This window comes from Petaurus breviceps, unplaced genomic scaffold, assembly GCF_028583685.1.
Source record: "Petaurus breviceps papuanus isolate PSGF00001 unplaced genomic scaffold, PetGlider_PUasm1.0 90842, whole genome shotgun sequence".
In the NCBI taxonomy this organism is placed as follows: Eukaryota; Metazoa; Chordata; class Mammalia; order Diprotodontia; family Petauridae; genus Petaurus; species Petaurus breviceps.
Window position 1 is genome coordinate 5,299,682 of NW_027187358.1, and position 16,609 is coordinate 5,316,290.

General features: G+C 41.2%; 1 long non-coding RNA gene across 4 annotated transcripts; it reads left to right on the forward strand.

Annotated features, from left to right (window-relative positions):
• The first annotated feature begins 2,031 nt into the window (after window positions 1-2,031).
• Window positions 2,032-16,599, forward strand: LOC138148780 (uncharacterized). Of its 4 annotated transcripts, none has more exons than XR_011165172.1 (4): window positions 2,032-2,630; window positions 10,907-11,111; window positions 11,579-11,762; window positions 13,142-16,599. It is a non-coding gene; the product is annotated as an uncharacterized lncRNA (long non-coding RNA). The 4 variants fall into 4 exon arrangements; XR_011165170.1 differs by lacking the exon at window positions 2,032-2,630 and adding an exon at window positions 5,395-5,949; XR_011165171.1 differs by lacking the exon at window positions 2,032-2,630 and adding an exon at window positions 5,958-6,465.
• The last annotated feature ends 10 nt before the right edge of the window (window positions 16,600-16,609 follow it).

Sequence of the window (16,609 nt, forward strand, 5' to 3'; positions counted from 1 at the left end):
AGTTTATTACAAATCAAATAGCCAGAAGTTTTTCCAAATGCAGATCAATAGCATTTCCAAAGGGTCACTTAGAGAGAGAGGTGATAAGGAGTGTGACATTTTTGACTATTCTGTATGTCAATGATGACAAGGATTTAGGGATCATGAGTACTTTACATGTAGTAGGAATTTCAACAGCCTTTGTAGGGGGCAGCTAGGTGGTTCAGTGAATAGAGTACCGGTCCTGGAGTCAGGAGGACCTGAGTTCAAATCCAGCCTCAGTTGTTTAACACTTATTAGCCATGTGTCCTTAGGCAAGTCACTTAACCCCAATTGCCCTGCATTCCCCCCTCCAAAAAGCAAAAAAAAATTTAAAAAATCATTTGTGGCAGCTAGGTGGCGCAATGGATAGAGTGCTGGGCCTGGAGTCAGGAAGGCTCTTTCTGAGTTCAAGTCTGACCTCAGTCACTTACTAATTGTGTGACACTGAGTAAGTCACTTAACCCTGTGTGCCTCAGTTTCCTCATCTGTAAAATGAGATGGAGACGGAAATGACAAATCACTGCAGTATCTTTGCCAAGAAAACCCCAGATGAGATCACAGAGAGTTGGACCTGCCTGAAAAGACTGAACAACAAAAATAAATAATTTAGGGAAAATAGAGAGTATATGAAAGAATATGACAGAGTCATAGAATTTCAGAGTTGGAAGAGAAGGGAATAAGGGGAATAAACATTTATTAAGCAGCAATTATGGTCCAGGCATTGTTAAGTTGTTTACAAATATTACCTCATTTGATCTTTATAACAACCCTCAAGAGAAAAGTGCTAATTATTATCCTTATTTTACAGTTGAGGAAACTGAGGCAGATAGACAAAATGAATTGTCCCTGGTCACACAGTAAGTTCCTGAAACTGGATTTGAACTCAGGTCTTCCTGAATCTAGGACCACCACTCTATCCACTGCACTACCAGCTGCCTCTAGGGACCTTAGGGACCAGTTGGTCCAACAGTAACTGGAGAAGGATCTTCTCAATAACATACCTGACAAGTGGTCATCCAGCATTTATTCAGAGTTGTCAGGTAATGGTGGGGACCACCCATTCTTCTTTTGGAATAAATAAGAATTGACTCTTTTAAAAATCAATCAGTCAATGCATGACCTCATCTAATGTGGGTTCTTTCAAATTACTTTTTTAAATGTATATTTACATAAGCATTAATGTTTAGCTGTTGTGGATGAAAAGAAGAGGTCTGGGTTTGCTAGAGACCACATTTATAATAAGCAAAGTGAGTGTTTGGGTCAAATGTGACCTGGGGAGGTCTGGAACAGTCTTGGGGAAAGGAGGAATGAATTATTTGTTAGTGGTAGATAATGGGAGGGGAGAATTATAGGTATTCATAAACAAAGGTTCTTTGTTTTGGAAGTTAGTATGTTTATAGATAATAGACTTATAGTATAGACCTTTAAATGGCAGTTGAATATACAGTGGGGATTGAGTATGTGAGCTCAGTGGTGGAGTTTAATAATTACAAACACACCAGTTCTCTCCACAAACTCTGCTCTCCACTCACAAGGCCACCATCTTTGTCCAGGCTATCTTCACTTATCTTCTATATTATTGAAATAGCCTCCAATTAGGTCTCCCTGCCTCAAATCTCTCCCTACTCCAGGTCATCCTCCACTCAGCTAGTGGATGAGAGATTTATTTATGTCTCCGACCATTTCAATCCCCTAATTAATAAAGTCCAACGGCTCCCTGGTGCCTGTAGGATAAAATATAAATTTCAGATTGCTTTTTAAATCCTCCGCAACTTGGGCCCAATCCATCTTTCCTGTTTTGTAGCACAGTGCCCTACACATACATAGTAGGCACTTAATAAATGTTTATTGATTGGTTGATATTACTACCCTTCCCATATTCTGTGGTCTAATCAAAATGGCTTTCTCTCTGTGCCTAACAAAAAGCACTCTCCCATCTCCCATCTGCAGACCATTGTACTGCCCATCTTTTCCTATGCCTCCCTCCTCCCTTCTACCTCTTGGAAATACTGTTTTCCTTCAAAACTAAGCTCAGACAATGACTTCTGTGTGAAACCTTTCCTGATCTCCCATAATGATTCTCCCTAGAATCATAGGGTAATATATTTTTGAGCTAGAAAGGACCTCAGAGACCATCTAGGTCAACTCTTTCTCAAAACTACCTTGTCTTTATTTTCTACATATTATGTATACATATATATAAGCATATATGTATACATCTAGGTCCCTATTAGAATGAATAACGAATCCTTTGAAGTGGTCACATGTATTCAAATTCATACTATTTGAAATTTTGGTTATTATTAAATATGATACTAGGTGTCAGTCTAATGGAAATATGCAGTTTGAAATCAAATAAGTCTACCTACCACTAAAGAGTTTGAATAATTCAAACAACCTCTTACAGGATTTATTATTCACTCTATTGGTGGCTGACTGCACATTGTCTTCCCCTTTAAAATATAAGCCCCTCGAGGGCAGAGATTTACTTTTGTCTTTGCATCACCAGCTCAATCGAGAAACTTTCTCCATCAAAACTTCAGCTTCAAAGACGGAGATTAGTGGAATTTCCCAAGGAATGTGTATTAGCAGATTGGGAATGATTTAAGGTATGTGTTGGGGGAGCAAGGATTGTTAGTAAGGGATTCTAGGGCAAAGATACTGAATTAGAAGACCCTGTAATAACATGATACTTATACTCCAGTTGTAGGAGATAGGAGTCACCTCACTCCCCAGCCTGGGATGAGGGAATAATAACATTCTTGGTGGCAAATAAAATCCGATATGGAATGACAGAGAAATATGTTTTATGGATAAATGATGCTGGGAATTATAGTTCTCCAAATAATAGTCTCTGTAGTATGAGAGGGGGAAAAGGACAAGGATTATTTGCAAAATATATGACTATCATAGAATAGAGCTATAATTTCACCCACAGAGGGATTCCTTCTAGGGATCACTGTCTTCTCATAGCGTGGTGAGGTACAAAAGCTCCAGCAGATGGAAAAGTTTTGTCTGTTTACAGGTTTATGATCAAGTATGTGTGTCCGAAATAATTGAGGCATGCATAGAAAGCTACAAATCTATGCCGGCTGACTACTAGAGCTGTTAGCATGAGAATAGATAGGGAGTAATTATGGGATTTTAGCAGGAAGACCTAAGTTCAAATGTGACCTCTGACACTTACTAGCTGTGTGACCCTGTGCAAGTCACTTAACCCTGCTTGCCTCAGTTTCCTCATCTGTAAAATGAGCTGGAGAAGGAAAAGGCAAACCACTTCAGTATCTTTGCCAAGAAAACCCCAAATGGGGTCACAAAGAGTCAAAAACATCTGAACAACAAAAATGCTGGGGCATAAGTGTTTCAGCACCAGACCTTATGTTTGACTTGGGGGAACATGGAGGTGGGGAGGGGTTGCTCTGAGTCAGGAATACCCTCCAAGTTCTGGAATGTTCCAATGATCAACTGAGATAAACTTTGTAAAGTACTTAGTGTGGTGACTGGCCCATAGTAGGCACTCAAGAATGCTATCACCACCACTATTATAATTATTATTAATTATGCTTCTGGATAAAGTCATAGTCCTGGTGGTATGTGTAGATATATGTGGGGGAGGGTAGTAGGAAAAAGAAAGATGGAGAAGTCCCCTGCTCTGGAATTCTCTCACTCTGTTCCATGCCTTCCCTTTTGGCTCCCAGAGCCCACAGAAAACCTTGTCTCCCCACTGGGCCTGAGATTTGCCCCATAACCCTCAGAACACAAGTGTGTGTTAATACATTGTTTGGAACTCCAAAACAGGGGCTCCTTATTCTAGCCTGGTGTCTGCCTTTCTTGTGGGACCTATTGTTTCTCTTGGGTAAGGATATGCTAATATGTGTGTGTGGGGGGGGGGGGTGTATACATACATATATATGTAGGTGTGTATGTATATATGTGTGTGTATGTATACACATACATAAAAGAATATCCCTTCTAGGGCATCCCAGGATAGGTCCACCTATCCTTAGGGTCCCCAGTTATCCTAATAAGACCTGGAGCAGATTTCTAAAATCCCCAGCCTCTCAAAATGCTGGCTGAACCCACATCCCAGGTGTAGTGAATGAAGGGAGTGATGGGTCATTCCCTAAGGCTGGAAGGAAGGGCCTCTGCCAACAAGCATCAGAAAAATAGCAAAAATAATGTAATAGATCCCTATCAGGGAGGAAAAGGGGAAAGGAGTGAGAAAAGAGAGGTGCAATATTGAATTCTCAGGACATAAGACAAGCTGTTTTTGCTGCTGTTGTAGAGAGAAATAGCAACAACTCGTTGGAAGAGCCAAGGGAGGACCTGAGTTATAGTTGCTAGACTTCTGGGATCCTGGGTATCAGCATCTCTTAATCCCATCCTTTCCCTAAAAAAAAAAAAAAAAAAAAAAAAAAAAAAAACCAAGAACGGACAGAGATTCAACCAGTGAAAAAACAGGAAATGGTCATGGGAGCCTTCTTATATTGTATATATGTCTATGCTGTATGTGTATGTCTATGGGTGTTTGTATTACATTAATTAAACGATATTTATTAAGTGCTTACAGGGTTCAGGGACTACAAAGATGACAGATTAAATAATACGTGTCCTCAAGGTGTGTACCCGTGGGTCCTAGGACCCTTACAATATGTGTGGGGGTGGAGGGCAGCTGTGCATGTGCTCAGCACCAGGAGAGGGTCATAGAATCATGGCCTTTCTAAGGGACAAGAGAGCAAGACAATGGATCAGATAGTCGGTATCTACTTGTCTCCTTGATTCCTTGACTACTGGCTGAGAGAATCTAGAGAAGGGAATAATTACCATGGTCTGGGATGCTCAGAGAAGCTTCATGAAGGCAGGTATTAACAACCAGGTGGGTAAACAAAGGGAAGAGTAGAGCAGCACAAGCCTTGTGCTGAGGTTAGAAGGAGCATGGTGCAGTACGGGAGGGTTGGGGTAGGGCAGTGGGGCCACTGGCCAGTGGGGCACACAGGGAAATAGCAAGACTTAGGGCTGAAACATGGGCAAGAACAAAATGGCGGAGGGCTGTGGAGGTCAGACTAAGTGTTCTAGGCTATTGTTTGTAGGACCTGGATGCCGCTGGGGTCCATTGACCAGAGGATATAGCCTGGGGCCAAATCTGGTTTCCTCTCTCTGTCTCTCCCTTTCCTTTTCTCCTCTTATTCCTCGTGAAGGGGCCTGGTGGAATCATCTCACTACTCCAGCAAGGTGATTCTTGTAATCTCCTTGGGGGAGGCTGCAGGGGCCTCCAGTAAAGAGCCTTAAATGATAAAGGGATAGTCACAGAGACAGAAGGAGGAAGGGAGGGAAAGGAAGAGAGGGAGGGAGGGAGGGAAGAATAGAGGGAGAGACAGAGAGAGACAGAGACAGAGAGAGAAACATCCTTTTTCTTCAGTTGCTATCTCTGCCTGAGGCCTGGAAGCCAGCAAGAGGATCTGATCTGGAAGCTAGGTGACCTGGCATTTAAATTACTCCCGGTCTAACCTACATAACAGGGGAAGGGACAAAGAAAGAAAGCCCTCCTCAGGTGGAAATTACAGAGCTTATTCTGTACCAGGAGAGGCCAGGTGGGACTTTCTCAGCTCTATGCCAAGGGTATTAATAGCACAGGGAAATTCCCCAGACTGGGTAGAGCCTTCTCTGTCCCTCCTCATCAGTATCACCCCCCTGTTTCAGCAAGGTATTCTCCCCACCACCACCAACACCAATACCATTAGTGGAACAAGGTGAGGAGGAGCCCACAGGATCTGTGTTTGCCAAAGGCTAGAACAGTGGGGGAACAGATGGGGAGGATCAAGGCCTGCTCTGTCTTGGAAGGAATTGGCAGAATTCCCAAGACTTTATGCTTCTCAGAGTTAATCAGAGACATCTCGAAGACAGAGAAAAATTATGTTTTTGGTGGAGGTAAGTAGCACATAGGGGAAAGAACTCTGACTATGAAGTCATATAAACATATGTCCAAATCCAGGCTCTGCCACTAATTACCTGTGTGACTTTGGACAAGTCACCTACCTTCTCTGGGACCTTAGTCTCCCCTTCCATAAAAGAAGGGAATAGAACTAGAGGATTTCTAAGGACTCTTCTAGCCTTAAATTCTTGGATCCGAGAGAGACAGAGAGAGATAGAGAGAGAGTGTGTATGTGTTAGTACTAAGGGAGATAATGGGTGGCTGGGGCTGGAATAATCAGAGAATGCTTCTGTCGGCACGTATTTGACTATTTGTGCCCGCCCTGGTGGTCTGACCGCCACAGTCAGATGCATCATAACTCTAACATAATGACGTCATATTGATCCTCTTCAAGAACAAAAGACAACAACCAACCAACCAACCGATTTGGACTAGTCCTTAAAGGACTGATGGAGCAGAAGAAGGCATTTCAAGAAGGGGAAATGATGCTGGAGTGGTTGGAGAATAATAAGGTTTGTGTAACACAATAATGAGCCTATTGGGGTAAAAGCACTAGAAGAAGAACCAGGAAGATCTGAGTTCAGATTCTGCTTCAGCTTCAGCCACTTGCTAGTTCTGTAACCTGAGACAAATGACTTCACCTCTCTCTGCCTAAATTTCCTCATCTGTAAAGTGGGAATGATAATAGCACTTGGGGGGAGGGGATGTTTGTAGGGACAAGTGAGATAATATTTATAAAGAGCTTTGTAAACCTTAAAGTACAATGTGAAGTGCTAATTGTTGCTATTATTATTATTTATTAAACCTTTACTTCACACTTTTAAGGTTTGTAAATTGCTTTAAATCCGTTACCTCTTTTACATAGATAGTGACCAAATTGTAGAAAGCCCTGAGTTCCAGGTTGAGGACTTTAGACTTTAGAGAAGGAGAGTGACCATAGGTCAAAACCATGTTCACCAAACTTGGGTATAATCTAGAAAGAGGAAGAGAGGGAAGGGAAGAGGAAAGGGATAAGCATTCATTAAGCACTGATTGATTTATTGCTACATTAGTAATAATAACAATAAGTAGCACTCTGTATAGCACTCTAAGGTTTACAAAGCTCTTTACAAATATTGTGTGTCCCTACAACATTACCCCCTCACTATTATTATCCCCATTTCACAGATGAGGAGACTGAGGCAGACAGTGGTGAAGTGATTTGCCTCATCCTGTATTAAGGCCTTTTACAAATACTACTTCGTTTGACAGAGAGGTTTGGGACTTTGTCTGGACCTCCCCTCTACTCTCCTTGACTACCAGCCCCCTCTGTCCCCATTTTCCTGGGCTGCCCCACCCACAGAGTGATCTAAGGATTGAAGGAACCTAAAGAGGGGTGGGGTATCCTCCCCCTAGCCCCGCACCTGCTTGGCCAAAAACCAACATGGAGGGCCTAGGGATGTTTCTCCCAGTGGCAGAGGGTGTGCTCTGCTTCTACACCTCTGATACGGAATCACCCCTGGGGGCTCCACACCTCAGCAGGTGTGTGTTTGGGGAGGGGAGAGGAGGAGGGCCACATTTAGGGAAGATGCCTGTGTTGTCACATTTAAAAATAGCCCTCCACTGCCTGGGGACTTAGCAGACACATCCTGACAGACGCACACCTACATACACACATACATAGTCACACTTCTAACGTCTGTAAAATGAGAGGGCTGGGCTAGAGTCAAGATCGGTCCCATCCCTTCTAGCTCTGAATCCTGGGATCCCACGAGACACTAGCACAGTAACAATAAACACGGGGAACAAAAAAACAAACAGTCCCTCAGAACGCCTCCTCCATTCCTAATAACTTATCACATCACCGACCTATTTTCCATTCCACTAATAGCAGAAAAAGACACTAACTTAAGCCAATCCCTCTATCTGTGCCCTCGATACCATTCTATCCACAGCCCCCCACCATACACCAACTCTGAGGTCTTGCAGTAGCTGACACCCCCATCACAAATTTTCAATCCCTCCCTCAATTACTGGTTCCTTCCAATATGTCTATAAACATACTCAGGTCTGTTCAGTCCTTAAATTTTTTTTTTAAAGACTTGTCTTGATCTTCATAGCCCAGTCAGCCAATATCCAAGTTCTCTCTTCCCCCAATTGCTAAATTTCTTGAAAACTGGTCCTACACCTTATACCCTGCCCCCCGAAAAGGCCCACTCGTGAGCCAGTGACACTGACCTCCTGGCAATTCTTCCAAAGTGATACTCCATAATCCCTGGTCTGGACATTTTCACTGTTTTGTTCCCATGCATAGAACCTTCTTCCTCCTCATCTCCTCCTTCTGGCTTTCTCAAATCTGGGATAAAGTCTTACCTCCTGCAAGAAGTGTTTTCAGATCCCCCTTTAAGGTTAGTTGATAATCTCTCATTTATATTGCCCCTACCTTCTTTATACATAGTCAGTTTGGCACTAACTTCACAACAACATTGTAATTGAAAGTATTTTACAGGTAGAGAAGACAAATTCAGAAAAGTGAAGTGACTTACCCACAGTCACACGAGTAGACAGCATAATTGCTATTGCCAAGAATTTGTCTTCTAGCATCAATCAAGACCTTAACTTCAAATGCTGTCTTAGTCACTCTGGCCAGTCAGTCAATAAATATTCCTTAAGCACCTACTATGTACCAGGCAACATGCTAAGTGCTGCCGATAGAAATATGAATAGAGATAGTCCCTGCCCTCAAGTTGCTTACAGTCCAATATACAATATACAAAAGGAAGCTGAAGGGAGGGGGAGAAAGCATGGTACTGGGCACAAGGGACCATGATGGAAAAGTCCAAAAGAATGTAGCTGGGTGAGAAATGAAGAGACGACTGGCTTGGGCCCCCTCCATTTATTAGTTATATTACCTTGGATAAGATATTTTCACTCTCTGAGACAATGAGTAAGAATCTATAAAACAAAGAGGTTGGAAAAACTGTCTAAGCCCCCTTCTGGCTCTACCATTCTGCGGTGACATGCTATGAACCAAATATGAACCTCTGGATTATTCCCAACCCTTTCATTTCTTTCCTCTCTCTTCATCACCCTGTAGGGTCAGGTAGGTGACCTTCACTCACCTTTCCTTCTCAGATGAGAGAATGCCTGGCATAACATGATGGGGACCAGTTCTATTCTGGGATTTTTTCCTCCCTTCCTAATTTTCCACCCTCAGGCATTCATTCCTGGAAAGAACTGGAGAAAAGCCATTTCAGGAAAAGTTTTTCTACTCAGCCTCTGGAGCAGGACTTAAGAAAAGCACTGAAAAGTTGAATGTCTGCTTAGCCAGAATCCACCCATCTGGAACATTCACATCCAAGGAAACATTTCCTGCCCTCCATTAGTAAGGGGCACTGTTCATTCTAAAGACCCCAAGATCCTGAATGCTCTTTAGATTCAACAGAAGTTTTATCATTAAGTGCATTTTACTGTAACTCCAATTCTATGAAAATCGGTACAATATTTACAGAATTATAGGTTAAAGTTGGAAGCAACCTTAGAGACCACCTAGTCCAACCCCTCCTTTTACAGAATGGGAAACTGAGGCTCAGAAATTATATACCCTGTTCAAGGACACACAATATTCAGAACCAGGACCAGAAAGCACAGGTCTTCTTCACAGCAAATCCAGGTTTTCTCCTATTTCAGTTCTGTTTCATTCAACAAGTCCCAGCTAAACTCCCTTGTGTGCCCAGTTCTGTGCTAAGGGCCCTAGAGGAAGGAGGAGAAGAATTAAAATTTTACAAACATCAACCGATCACCTACTCCATTCCAGGACACTGGGCTACAAGTAGAGGACAAAACTGAGTCCAGATGAAATGTTGGTCCCTGCCCTTACACTAAGCTTAAGCTTAGTGTAAAATGTGTTCATCCACAGAAAGACATGTGTATGTGTGTGCATATATGCATATGCAGTGTTCTTATATACCTCTACATGTATGTGCATGCATACATATACATGTGTTGTGTACCTGACGTGGAAATAGAGTGCTGAACCCAGGTTCACCTCACTCCTCTAAATGGCTGGATGTATGCTGGCTGAGGACCCTGGGAAAGTCACCCTCTAGAACCTATTGGGATTCTAGACAACATTCTAAGACTATAAATTGCTGAGAAATTGGTAGAGCCTTTGCCATGCTAATGAAGTCATAGATATTATAGATCCAGTCCCTGTTTACTTTTCCTCCTTCCTTCCTTCTTTCTTTTTTCTTTCCTTCCTTCCTTCTTTCTTTCTCTCCCTCTCTCTCTCTATATATATGCATGTATATGTATATTGATGCATATATACATACTCTGTGTGTAGGTATGTGTCTATATGTGTATGTGTGTATGTATAGATATAGATACATAAATCTACAACTTCATCAAGACTTCTGGGACAACCTGTATATACATAAATTGTCTACAAATGTATGTATATATGTATGTTTATAAATACTCGCATACATATATACAAATACAGTTGGAAGGTATAAAATTATATGTTTTATACCATAAAATACCATTAATATTAATAACAATAACATCACCTACTGCTTATCAAACATGTTCACCACTAATCATGGAGAAAATCCAGCACTGATTTCAAATTGAAGAGGGATCACTCTAGGTGGTATGATCTAGTTGGCAGGTGACATAGCAAGGCTGATCATATCAAGCCCTGGAACAATGAAGAGCCTTCTAAACGAGTTCCATGATCCCACAGTTTGACCTAACTACCCATGTAAGTGGAGGAAGCGTACCTTCTGTCCAGTCTATCTTAAGCAGTGGGATGGAACATCTTAGACAGACACAGACTGCACAAAGTTAGGCCCAGAATGGAAGAGGGGAAGGAGGAGAATAGACTGTATTATCATCTTTGGGAAAATCGCCCAGTTCTTTTAATGACCCCAAACTTCTTCCTGAAACAATTCTTCTGATTTTCACCATCAGTGTTTCAGCCGGTGATGGTGTATGGCTGCAAGCCGTGGAAGACTACAGCCTTTGAGAAGTGAAGTTAAGAATCACTGCAAGGGTCATGGAGATGGTAGGAGGGAGCAGGTCACCATGTATCACAGATGGAGGATCATGCAAGAAAAAAAAAACATAAAGGACATCATCAGAAAAATATATTGCCAAAGGAACCATGGCTACTCAGGTAATAAGAACTCAGGGAAGGTCTGGAGCATGTTGGTTGGACTCCCTTAGATAAGGGTCCCTGGGAGTTCCATCTATGCCCATGCCCATGGGAGTACATGAGCAAGAGTGGGCCAGGATGGACAGCTAGGTGGCACGGGGGTTGGAGGACCAGGCCCAGAATCAGGAAGACTTGAGCTCAAATCTGGCCTCAGACACTCACTAGTTGTGTGATCTTGGGCAAGTCACTTAACCTTGTTTGCCTCAGTTTCCTCAACTGTAAAATGGGGATTATAATAGCACCTACTAACCAAGGTTATTATAAGGATCAAATGAGATATTCATAAACTGCTTAGCATAGTGTCTGGCACACAGTCCTTGCTTAATAAATGTTGGTCTCCTTCCTTTCATGATCTGTATTGGGAGAGGGAATACCCACACTGGTGAATCCCAGGTCCATCAGAATAATACAGTTATCACCCACTCCAGTTCTCTTCTGATGCCTCATCATGGAGTGAAGGTGACTCCTCAGCTCTCTACAGCTCCAGCAGAGGAATGCAAGTTTCAACCAAAATGGGTCCTCACAAGCTGACAAGACTTCAGGAAGAATCCCAACAATGTGTCTGTGATCCAAGTGTCAGCTTAGCTAAATTCAGGAAAGCCCATCACCAAGGTAAGCAAGATGCTACAGGGCAATGGACAGTGTTTTGACCATAGACCAATTCTCAAAAAAAAAAAAAAACCCACTAATTTAATTCCTCCTGGATGCTAGGGACTGTGCTAGCTGCTGGAGATTCAAAGTCAAAAATCGAGACAGCCTGTGCTTAGAAGAAGCTTATGTTCCTTAGTAGAGGAGAACATTTTTTAAAATATTTTTATATTAGTATATAAAAAAATAATCATAAGACAATTTGAAGGAGAGGGGAGATAGGGAAAGGAAGTCTTCATGAGGAAGGTGGTGTCTAAGCCAAGATTTAAAGGAAACTTAGGCATTATCAGAGATGGAGCTGAGGAGAACATGTATTCCAGGAACGGGGACAGACAGCCTGTTATTCAAAGGTTCAGAGATGGGAGATGACAGATGAGGAACAGCAAAAAGGTTAGCTTTACTGAGGGAAGGGAGTAAGCATTTGTTAACAACCTACTCTATGCCAGACACGCCAATATTTGCTTTATAAATATTAATTTGATCCTCACAACTCTGAGAGAAGGGTGCCATTATGATCTACATTTCACAAGTGAAGAAACTGAGGCAGACAGAGGTTAAATGGAGATAGAGAGACCAACACCCCCATATCAGGTTCTCTTTGCTAAAGAAAGAGTGAGTCACCCTCTGGTTTTTCGGTTGTCCAATGGCTGGTAAGTGTCTGAGCCTGAATTTGAACTCAGGTCTTCCTGACTCTAGGCCCAGTGGTCTATCAACTGCACTGCTCTAGGCCCAGTGGTCTATCAACTGCACTATCTAGCCACCTCTGGGGAGGCAATAAATGCATAGCAAGACTAGAAGGAGATGTTGGAGGCAGATCATGAAAGACTTTAAATGCCAAAGACAGAAATTTGGATATTGAATCAATAGGGAGCCACTGGAATTTCCAGAACAGGGGAGTCACATGTTTTGGTAATATTGCCTTGGGAGGTAAGAGGATAATTAATAGAGGTGGGATAGATGAGCTAGGGAGACCACCTGGGGAGGCAGTTGCAACAGTCCAGGAGAGAGATAATGGAGGCTTGAACTAGAAGTGGCCCTTTGTGTGGAGAGAAGAGGAGAAAAGCTGTGCAGAGAGGACTAAAGAGTCTTGGGGACTGATTAGATATGAGGGATAAGGGAGAGTGAGGAGGCGGAATTACCAAAGGATGTGAATGTCAATTATTTTCATTATTATCACTAGTTTTATCAAAACAGTTCAACAAATACTTTGTTGAGGCCTAGTGTTAGGAGATCGACCCACTCCCCAAGGGTGTCAGATAAGAGAAGCGAATGTACTCAGTCCACCCCCTCCCTAGGGAAGGCTGAACCAAGGAAAAGAATTCTTTTTGTTTTTGTTGTTTCAGAAAAGGCAGCGAGAGAGACCATTGATCCAGAAAAAGCATTTGATGAAATACAACTAAAGAGCATAGGAATAAATGGAGTCTTCCTGAAAATGATAACTAGTATCTGTCTAAAACCATCAGCAAGCATTATATTTATTGGGGATAAACTAGGAGCATTTCCAGTAAGATCAGGGGTGAAACAAGAATGCCCATTATCACCACTGCTATTCAATATTGTACTAGAAATGTTAGAAATGTTAACTTTAGCAATAAGAGAAGAAAAAGAAATTGAAGGAATTAGAATAGGCAAAGAAGAAACAAAGCTATCACTCTCTGCAGATGATATGATGGTATACTTAGAGAATCCTAGAGAATTACTTGAAATAATAAGCAAATTTAGCAAAGTTGCAAGACATAAAATGAAACCACATAAATCATTGGCATTTCTATATATTACTAACAAAACCCAACAGCAAGAGATAGAAAGAGAAATTCCACTTAAAAGTAGTGTAGACATTATAAAATATTTGGGAGCCTACCTGCCAAAACAAACCAAGGAACTATATAAACACAATTACAAAACACTTTTCATGCAAATAAAGTCAGATCTAAATAACTGGAAAAACATCAGTTCCTCATAGGTAGGCTGAGCTAATGTAATAAAAATGACAATTCTACCTAAATAAAATTACTTATTCAGTGCCATACCAATCAATCTACCAAAAAGTTATTTTATAGAGCTAGAAAAAACAATAGCACAATTCATCTGGAAGAACAAAAGGTCCAGAATATCAAGGGAATTAATGAAAAGAAATGCTAGGGAAGGTGGCCTAGCTGTACCAGATCTTAAATTGTATTTTAAATTACCAATCATCAAAAGTACTTGGTACTGGCTAAGAAATAGCATGGTAGGTGAGTGGAATAGATTAGGTATGCAAAACACAATAATCAATGACTATAGCAATCTACTAATTAATAAATCCAAAAACTCCAGTTTCTGGGAGAAGAACTCAATATTTAACAAAAACTGCTAGGAAAACTGGAAAATAGTATGGCAGAAACTAGGTATAGACCAACATCTCACTCCCTACACCAAGATAAAGTCAAAATGGATTCATGATTTAGATATGAAGGCTGATACTATAAGTAAACTAGGAGAGCAAGGAATAGTTTGCCTGTCAGATCTATGGAGAAGGGAAGAATTTATGACTAAACAAGAGATAGAGATCATTATGAAATGCAAAATGGATGATTTTGGTTATATTAAATTTAAAAGTTTTTGCACAAACAAAGCCAATGCAACCAAGATTAGAAGGGAAACAGAAACCTGGGAAACAATTTTTACAGCCAATGCCCTGATAGAGGTCTCATTTCTAAAATATATAGAGAACTGAGTCAAATAAGAATATAAGACAATCCCCAATTGATATGGATACCAATATCTATCAATATCAAAGGATATGAGCAGGCAGTCTTCAGAGGAAGAAATTAAAGCTATCTATACTCATATGAAAAAAAATGCTATAAACCACTCGATTAGAGAAATGCAAATTGAAACAACTCTAAGGTACCATATCACACCTATAAGATTGGCTAACATGACAAAACAGGAAAATTATTAATGTTGGAGAAGATGTAGGAAAATTGGCATTGTTGGTGGAGTTATGAACTGATCCAACCATTCTGGAGCACAATTTGGAACAATGCCAAAAGGGCTATAAAACTGTGTATACTGTTTGACCCAGTAATACCACTTTTAGGTCTGTATTTCAAAGAAATAAAAAAGGAAAAGGACCCACATGTACAAAAATATTTATAGCAGCTCTTTTTGTGGTGGCAAAGAATTGAAAATTGAAGGAATGCCTATCAACTAGGGAATGGCTGAATAAGTTGTAGCATATGAATGTAATGGAAAACTATTGTGCTATGAGAAACAATGGGCAGGCAGACTTCAGAAAAAACCTGGAAAGACTTATATGAACTGATACTGAGTGATGTAAGCAGAACCAGGAGAACACTGTACATAGTAACAGCAACATTGTGTGATGATTGATTTTGATAGACTTAGTCCTTCTCAGCACTACAAGACAGCTCCAAAAGACTCAAGATGGAAAATGCTGTCCACATCTAGAGAAAGAACTCTGGAATCTCCATGCAGATGGTAGCATACTATTTGCTCTCCTTTTTTTTGTTGTTTTGTTTTGTCTCTTCTTTCTCATGGTCCCTCCTACTAGTCAGAATTCTTTACATCATGACTAAGGTAAAAATATGTTTAATATGAATGTATAAGTATAGCCTCTATCAGATTGCTTGCTATCTTGTGGAGGGGGAAGGAGAAAGAGGGAGAAAATTTTAAACTCAAAATCTTATGAAAGTGAATGTTGAAAACTAAAAATAATTATCTTTTAAAAGGGGGGGGAGAGAGAGCAAGGGAAGCTCTCCCAGGTAACTTCCCCAAAATGGATATTACTTATGTTTCTCAAAGACTTGCCCTGTCTCTATTTCATCCCCTAGCCCACCCCACCCCCTAACCCCTAGTTATTAGACAAATATTTATAACCCGTTTATGCGTAATCAATCTATTTCCCTTTCTCATCCAATCAGTTCCAACTATCAATCCCAGGTGTGTGAACTCAGATCTCTTTGTATGCCCACAACCCACTACCTCAAACCCTTCCCTGGGGGGAGGATGAATCATCAGATTATATCAGGAAGCAGTAAGAGGAAAAGGCTTTCTGGCTGACACCCCAATTCTCCCATGTCAGATTCCCTTTGCTATAGAGAGGCTAACGCTCCAGTTCCCCCAAAAAAAACCTTTTCCAGTCCTCTCATCCCTCCTACTAACTTGTCCAATCAGGCCAATGCCTGAAGTAATTGAGGAAGACCAGCTCTCTAGGTTCTGTAATAGTGCCCACCTCTAGACCCCCATGGACCATTTCCCATCCAGATCTAGATTTTGGTTGGAATGGTATTGTAAAAGGAGTCAGAAATTTGGAGTCAGAAGACCTAGGTCCAAAGTCTACTCCTTCATTACTTCATTACAGTAATGGAAATTAAATTTCTTAAATTTCTCTCCTCCATACACTGTCTTCCAGTCCCATTTGATTTGCTCAACCTTTCCCTTTTGTACTGTCTCTGCTTATTTAATTGATGTCTTGTGGTGTCTCAGAGCTGTTCTCATTCATATTTCTCTCATTTTAGTGTCACCCATGGCCCAAAAGCCCCTCCTCACCCCCTAAACACTCTGGGCTCACACAGACCAGGTTTGGTCCTGGCAATTTGACTATAGGGTAGTTAGTTTATTTCTTAGACTATGCTGAATAAAGCTTAGGTGTAAATAAAAGTAATAATAACAACTAGCATTTATATGGTGTTTTCTATGTGCCAAGCACTGAGGCAGACAGAGGTTAAGTGACTTGCCCAGGATCACACAGTTGGTAAGTGTCTGAGGCCAAATTTGAACTCATCTTCCTAATTTTAGGCCCAATG